The sequence below is a fragment of the Myzus persicae genome, unplaced genomic scaffold (genome assembly GCF_001856785.1).
Source record: "Myzus persicae strain clone G006 unplaced genomic scaffold, MPER_G0061.0, whole genome shotgun sequence".
NCBI classification, from domain to species: Eukaryota; Metazoa; Arthropoda; class Insecta; order Hemiptera; family Aphididae; genus Myzus; species Myzus persicae.
In genome coordinates, this window is record NW_019103915.1 from 77,185 (window position 1) to 86,456 (window position 9,272).

Sequence of the window (9,272 nt, forward strand, 5' to 3'; positions counted from 1 at the left end):
TAACTTCATGATATGTGAATGTTTAATAAAAATAAAATTACATATTATATAAAACAAAATGACTTAAATTTCTCATCAAAATCTGATGTAGGTACCTAACTGTAATAGATCCTATTGCAATATTAATTTATTGTTTACTCGTTTGCTTTAAATGACCTATGCCTTAGACTAAACCCGAATAGATTATTACAATTATCCGTGTGATTGAATCAATAGGTAGCTATTATAAATAATAGCTATAAATCTTCATAAAATGTATTTAGAATTCGCATTATGCATGTTGAATGGGTAAAATACTTTATCTTGTCGGAAGACTACATAATATGTTATGTGGGTCTCCATTCTTTCAATACATCATAATTGAGTGGGCATTATTGGTAATTTATTTTTAATAACTTTACTACAGTCGAATTGTATTAAAATGCAATATCTATTAATAGAGTGATTAGGTGTGGCTCAACTGAAGTTCGATTAGAGGAATGACCAATATAGATTTAATACAATTATACTTTGATACCTACCAGCTTTTTATACCTAGTTTTTTTACCTTGATCGACTTCTTGAATTTTAATTTTTAATTTTATTGAAATAAACCTCTATTCGAAAATGTTCAGTTATAGATACAATTATTATAATTGTAAATGTAGATACTTATTATAAGTATTTACATAAAAAGGCGATCTATCTCACAAAGGGGAAGGTTAACATATCGCCCGCTTAAATACACCAATGGGTGTTAAGATGTTTTAATCAAATGTGATCACAGTGACTTGAACTAATCAGTTACAGTTTTATACTTTTATAAGGCACATCTTTCTACATAAATGTACATCAATGTACATAATATATAGTTTATAATAGTAGGTATAGTAATTATTATAGGGTTAGTATAATATGTTTATAAATTTTTCATATTTTTTCTTTTACTCATGTAAATTGCAAAACAATTGTCATAAATTCGCTTTGTATGATATAGAATCAGATGCATTCAATTTCACTTTGTATATTTATGAATTAATAGGAAAAATAAATTTACAACACAAAAAAAAAAAGTGAACAAGCTACTACTTCAACGAAAAAAAAATTTTAAATAAAAAAAAAAACGAATTTATTGATAAATTGATAAATTTCAATGTAGGTACACACAAAAATTCCGTAGAATTTTTCATCATACAAAAATTTGCTATCTAACAACTGAAGCAAGTTGTTGTTGGAAAACCTCAAAAACATTCTCGTAATTCAAATCAATTTAGATTGTGTATAACAGCTAACCAAAAATAATACTCAAATAAATTGAATTTTTGTTTTCAACTAAATTAAAACATGTAGCCAACTTTTGTTGACGGGAACCAGAATAATACTATATTTTTCAATGCATTTTATGTTATGTTTGATTGTTTTATGGACATATTTTGATTTTGTTGTGCATTTTATGGTATTTTTAGTTCATTAACATCATAACCCTAATAATAAATTTAAATTTATTGAATGTATGATATACCTATTAATATATTAAGCGTGTCTTGAGAATTTGAGAATTTTATATTGAGTTTAATATAGTTACATTTAAATGAGGAGTGTTTACTAGTTTCACCATAATATATAATATGTAATATCTACAGTTATACATCATACAATAAGCACCTACCTAACATTACCAAAGGTACTATACTATGCAATACAAACACCTAACTACAATTATGGTACAGATATTGCGAAATCACTGTTCAATTAATTTAACTAGGTAGATTATTATAGTCCAGTAAGCCAGAGTTTAATAATTTGAATAAATTATATTTTATGTAATATAGATGTAGGTATACGCAACTACCACTGGGCATGTATAACCGTTAAAAAGTGTAACAATATATTAATAAATAGTAATAATATAAATTGTAATACAAATACAGAATTATTTCGTCTTTATTAACCTCATATATTTTAATAAACAAAAATCAAATTTTCATTAAAAGAAAAATTACGCTATTGATACGTCCATGTATGCATTAAACTGGCTTACGGAACACCAACAATGTGAAAATTATAATATGAGGTGAATTCAATTACTAAAATTGTGTTATTAATAACATATTTTACAAGATCAAAATATGTTCTCGTTAATTACAGTATAAACGCATTAATTCAATAAGTTAAATGTGTGACGTTGATCCTAAATACATACGAACGATGGCCCCGTTAAAGAAAACAAATGAGCTAGGGCGAGTTTACAATTTCCTTCAGAGATTAAAAAGTGGTTTTATGTTAGGCGGAGCAAGCAAGCAGCGGTCCACCAACGTGCCAATGTGAACAGGCGGCGTTTAGGGAGGAGGAGAGTTTTCGCCGCAGCTCTAATTAGCTCCAGATTAAAGTAATGTCGAGGGAGCTATTAGAGACATTTAGCTGTTAATTAAAACTGTTTTCCAGCCGGTCCAACTGCGGGCAAACGTGGTAGACACAGGGGAAAACGCTCGTAAAAACTTGTGATTAATGATCAACGAGAGAGGAATAAAACTATATTCTACTGGCTGGCCATTTGATGAAAACGACTATGGTATTGCTCTTCTTCTTCATTTTCACCCTCGTATAGTTTACATACACTACTCTAATTGAAAAAAACCCAAAAAGTATATTATTCAAATTCGATTTTTTCCCCTATAGGTAGGTATAGGTGTACCTATACTAATTTTACAGACAAATTTAAACAGACACGTGCTTTTACATTGTTTATAACTGTTAACATAACTTGTTTATAATTTTTTCGATTTTATGTAAGAATTTATTATTTTCATTTTTATAGATTAGTATTAAATGGTAAAAAAGAAATAAAAATCGATTCATGATGAGACCTAAAAAACGGAAAAATAATTACTGTCTTGTGGGTATATGTAATATGTTGTATGTAGTATATGTATGATGTTGTCTTAAATATAATTATTCAGTACTTATATAAATACTAACCACGAATACAAATGCCACTCAGAAAGTCATTATAAAATAATAATAATAAATATTTATTATTAATATTATATTAATTAATCATTATTTAAGTAGGTATATTAAAATATTATGTCACATATTCGTTTATATTTTATTACTAATTCAAAATAACTTATAACTTATAAATTATCACTATACAGTACCATCAATAGTTGTTGCTTAATTACTAAATTATTTAGAAAAACGGTTTTGTGAAAGAAAGAATCATAAAAGGCTACCATTTGATTTGTAGACAGTTTATATATATATATGTATATTATATCCTTATGAATAAAACCAAATTTTCACTAAACAAAAAAAGAACTTGTATAGGGTGCGATAATGTTTTTATTTTTTCGATATTACGTTTAGCGTATATTATTAGTGTATACGTTATTGTGTAAATTCGAATCGTTTAGTTCTTATCCGTGTGGAATGGATTTGAGTAGGAAATGTATGGACGCGCATCTTAGTGATATTCATAGGATTGTGAAAAAAAAATTAAATAATTTTAGATTTAAATGTTGTAATATAATTCAATTACATATTTTAGGCATTTAAGTGACACATAATTATACTTAAAGTTACTTCATAATTTTAAATGTAATTTGTGACACGAAATGCTAATAATGGAATTGTTGACTGAAGGTCTGAATAAATTCCAACAATAATTCTTATTTATTTATTTCTATAGGTACAATAGTACAATACATGAGGAGGGGGGAATGAAATAAGGAAATATGGTCTCGTAACAACTTATGAGGAACATTATAAAACACTTTCAACATTTTTGACTGAGCAAAAAAGTATTTATTGACAATAATTATTAAAAAAACTAAATAATCAAAAATTTACCATGCTTCTAAATAGTTTAAAAATAATCAACATATTTTGAAAATATTATCATAGATAGAATGTGGTTAAAAAATTCTTGGACTACTGTATGACTGAGTACATTAATAAGAAACTCAATTGAATATTTGAAATAAAATTGCTTCAAATTTGCAAATCAACAATTTAAAATTGTATGTATTATTTTTTTAACACACATAACAGCACAATTTTTATCAAGCTTAATGTGGTCAATACTAAGCCTGTAAAATCGAGAAGAAACATATAAGTAATTAAACGGGAACCAATTCGGATTACCTTAATAACGTATTTTTCAAACGGGAATCAATTCGACATATGGATTTGGGGCTCGGGAATCAATTCAGTTTTAGCCGAATAAAAAGGTACCCATCAGGTAATTTAAAAGCTTACAGCTAACATTTTTTTTTTTTAGTTTTTTTGTAACTAAAATCTAATGTAATTACTCCTGTGTGTATAATAACCGTAAAATATAAAATAAATTATATTTATGATGATAAACCTACAAAACTGAAGAGATTTATGTATAGTACATACTTAAACTTTAAAGGCTAAGTGTTTGGTACTCGTATCGCTTCACTCATCTTGGTTCAAACCAGTGTTGTTTTATTATTTTACATTTTAAGACTATGGTAAATTGCAAATTTCGTAAAGAAAAAAATTAGAAATAACTTCACATTTTCTATCGTTTTATTGCTTGCTAAATAAAGGTTAAATATTGTTTAAAAAATATGTTTTCATACAAACATTATAGGTATAATAGAGTAATTAATCGGTACTAATTTCAGGTTTTTGATTAATTCAAAAAATTTAAAATCAATATTAAGTTAGAAGTATTCCATTAAAAAACTAGAGTAAGGAACATTTTAATTTGGTGTAAATTTCAGTTTAGTAATTATCACTTGTCAGCATAGTTCTTATATAGTCATATCTGGACACCCATAATTTTTTTCTTGTGTAGAGTAGAAAGAGTTAAAACAAAATACGGACTGACGGACAAATTATTTAACCCGACACATGAGTAAAGTGTGCAAAGGAGTTCAGTTACCCATAAGTAACATAAACAATTTAAGAAATTATGTGTGCGTAAAACAGTTGTCCAATTACAATTTAATTTATTGCATTATTTGCAAATTAATTACCTACTGCAACTCACCGGGTTAGACAGAAAGCTTAAGCATGAGTTAAATTGTCCATTTTGGGCTAAAATATTGTACATAATTATTTCAATGAGGTATTAAATAATTTAGTTCAAATATTTTATTTAGTAACGTCGAACCTTTTCTTATTGCATGGATACTTTGTGAGCTTGTGACAATAAATTTATAATGGAGACACTTTTTTCGATGACTCTAATATCCACCTCATGTTATAAAAATAAAGAATTTTATAATTTTAAAATATTCAAATAATATTTCGTATACTATTATTCTTTAAAATATTTCAATATGATTCACACATAGACCATGTATAATGTATATCTACTATTTATGTATGAAATGTATATATTATGTTATTTAAAAACTTATTAAATAATCAAATATGAGAAACAGTTACCTACCTACTATTGTATTTAAAAATAGATAGATATGTTGTAACATTAATAGATATGGTTTTTTCACTTTTTTAAACATAGTATAACATTATAACATTATTGAATCATTGTTGAAAATAATATTATTTTCAAAATACAGCTTAATTTATATAAACTAAAGTTTTTATGGGTATTCTATAAATAATTGTAAAATTAAATATTTATAAATTATATTTTGGCAATAATAAAATATGAAAGCACAAGTAGTTACATATATAAATATGGGTAATACCTGCATTCTACATATATATATATATACATATATATGAAGTAAAGACCTTCTATAAAAGTAAACCATCGTACACTAGGTAATTGTTTTCAAAAATTGTAACGGTATTGCATTGTGCCAAAGAACCATAACATAAAAAGTAGAGCCATATTATAATCTTTGCGTTTCAGGCCGATAAACATTTGCAGGAAATTACATTTCCTGTTATTAAAATATTGAAGGCACAGCTCTTCTTAACATAAATTGTCTAAAATAAAAAATTACAAACTGTCAACTCGTGTTTACTGTCACAAAGGTAATTAATGTACAAAATATTATCGTTTCGTCGCTCTCAAATGTATATTATAATAATAATATGCGACGCATTAACCGTATATATTATATTGCGCTAGTGAGCGAATAGCGAGACGGCTCGTGTCCTGCTCAGTCGTCAGTCACATAAAGCCATACAGGTAGCCTGTAGATACATACCATTGGCGCGGGGGGGGGGGGGGGGTAGTAGGAAACCCTAGCTATAACGGGGTTCGACATTTTCGGTGATACACGACTGCGGACGGTTCTTATCGGGGCGACCTTTTTATTGACACGATTGCGAACGATTATAGTTTATCAGCGGACCCCCGAATATTACACTATTGCGGACACATGTTGCCCAATTTATAAATAATACTTCGATAATGTGGGTATGTGGAAATTCTGAGAGTGATCAGAACGTGGTAAAGAGTTAGTTCTACACAAAACGAATAAATATGGATTTAGGCGACTGCGGAAAGATGGAATTTTGAAATGGTTATGTACAAATTAATAAAGTCTGTAGTGCAAGTATTTTGACGGCATCGGTGGCAAAAAAAGATTTAGATAGAATCAACCTAACTATTCAGAGCTATAATGATAACAAAAATCACCAAAACGTGATACAATATTTAAAAAAAATTAGTTGTCATTACAGAGGGAAAAAATATAAATTTAATTAATTTATTATTATATTGAGCTCTTGACTTTAAATGTGTATATTATATTATTATATTGAGCTCTTGTTTTTTACTTTTTTTGATTTTCAATTTTTAACTGTGTTATTAAGAACTTTTATAAAATTGATAATATTTGGGCTTGGTAGACCGCGTCGCACAACTTGGCAACGTTTCATTAAATTTCGACCGCAGTCGTGTCATTTTTCGGATGCAACATAAGACCTTTTGTTCTATAATGATCGTCCGCAATCGTGTTGCAAAAAAGGTAAAGCGTCCGCAATCGTGTTTCACCCGACATTTTCTCGTTTATATTGAAACTCAATCAGATAAATAATTGTTATTCGATCTAATGTCAAATTAGCAGTAATATGAAGGTGCCTACTGGGAATATTATAAATTATAATGCCTAAACATTGCCATAAATCTAGTTTAGCGATCAGGTGAATTTTTGAATTTTGAATTTTTTGGAACCTAGGTAAATCAACGCTTTAAAAATAATAATGCAAAAAAAAAAAATTGGTGGAAATCAATAGTTCTTGAGTTATAACTCAAATCGAAGTTTTCAGATTATATTATAATAATTAAATACCCAGTATGCGATATCACGAATTACTTCAAGTGTGGAGCAGTGGTACTTTCATACCATGTGCCGGGTTCGATACTCTCTCTCAACTCTTACAGGATAAAATTATTTTATTAATAATTATTTTCTTCTTCTTTTTCAAACTTTGAAAACCATACGGGTCACACCATCAAAAAATAAAATCAATTTTAATATCTAATCAGTTTATTCAATTTATTTTATAACTAACAAAAATCTGTTTCGTATTCTGCTCCAACCTCTATCTGCTCAGGTCCATCGATAAAGCCTAAATGCAGTTTTTGACCTTGTGGCTTACTTGGGGTGGTGCTGCATAGCAAATCGAGGGTTATTTTTATTTTTAATTGTTTTTCTTTTTTTTTAAGTGAAAAAAAATCCATTATTCTTATGAAGGTTTCCATCTGACCCACAGAATAAGAGATGTATAAGGTATGAACACAAATAATTTGAAATATCGCATTCTGGGTAAGCAGGTACTTATTTAAGGATTATAATAATATGAACTGAAAACTTCGATTAGCTATAAGTCTATAACTAAAAAACTATTGATTTCCATCAATTTTATTTTTTGCATTATCATTTTTAAAACGTTGCTTTACCTAGGTTTCAAAATAAAAAATAAAAAATGTGCTTGGGAGCTAAACTAGATTTGTTCCAATTCTTAAATTGTAGAATGTGTATCTGTGGTACATTAGATAAATGATTCACAGGTATTCGTGGTTAATGCATTTGATGCTAAGGCTACTGACCAGGTAAGTGGTGTAAATATTGAATTGTATGAATGTATTTACCAGTCAAATTATCAGCGTACATTTGACATTTAACACCTTGAGGAATTGTTGACACTTAACATTAAATCATCGACAGAACACAAACAAACTTCATTAGGTATAGGCATTTGTATAAATTCTAAAATTCAATATTTTGTATTTTTCTATACCAACGCTGCGCAAATTAAAACAACCATCAAAAATATTAACTACCTACAACTTGTAATAGACATCACTAACTTTTCTTATTGCAACACCATAAGACTCTTTAAGAGACACATACTATTATACATAGATGTATTTATGTATAAAGTTTTATTAATATGAATATATGATTAACCAAACATTTGATATTAAAAAATAAAATGTTTAATAGTAATATCTCATTCAGGAAGGAGGAAATACCCGAATACCGTAATATAAGCATTAAGGGTGCACACGAAGTTCGTACGTTTTATTAGATTTAATTTTATGCCTCAGAAAATGCCATTAATGTCAGTACAGCGTTATCCGTAGACCATATCTAGTTGTAAAAATGTGAAATCGATTTTAGTTTAGTCCTCTGCGATCCAAAAGAATGTCAACTTGTCAAAACAATGTTCTCGCCGTCTCCATTATAACAGTCATGTGGCATGTACTGCGATCAACTAGTAGACAACTAGTTGAAACTATAAATGTATTACTCGTCAAGAGTAATACCTACTTACTTAATCATTTCACTTCATACAGTAGCATTGGTACCTGCGACATACGTATATAATTATTGTAATATGGTTTGCTTACAGAGGATGATCGATTATGCAACTATAATATAGCCACTGTATATTAATTTATATTCAATCCAGAGTAAAGATCTAAGGATGTATTTAAAACGCATTTAAAACGTTAGCTACTACGAAAAATATTTTTTTGCAGGTTAAGTTTTGGTTATAAACGTAACACATAATATCTTATTAAATTTCTCTATTAATTTTTTGTATATAATTTATTTAATAACTGCAATTCGGATAAACCATCGATATAGTAGGTATTCGATCATTGGATTAATATTATGTTTCTTTGAACAAATGAGGAAATGTGTGACTGGACTCTGCAATGGTATGGTCTCGTGGCTCTTACCAACCCCTTCACAACTGCATTCGCCACTGATTCAATCGAAAGAACTGATTTTTAAGTACATATGGGTACACAACGATTGGGTACCTACTATCAGCACGATAGTGCAAATGACGAATATTCAAAAAACGGAACCTCCAACGCA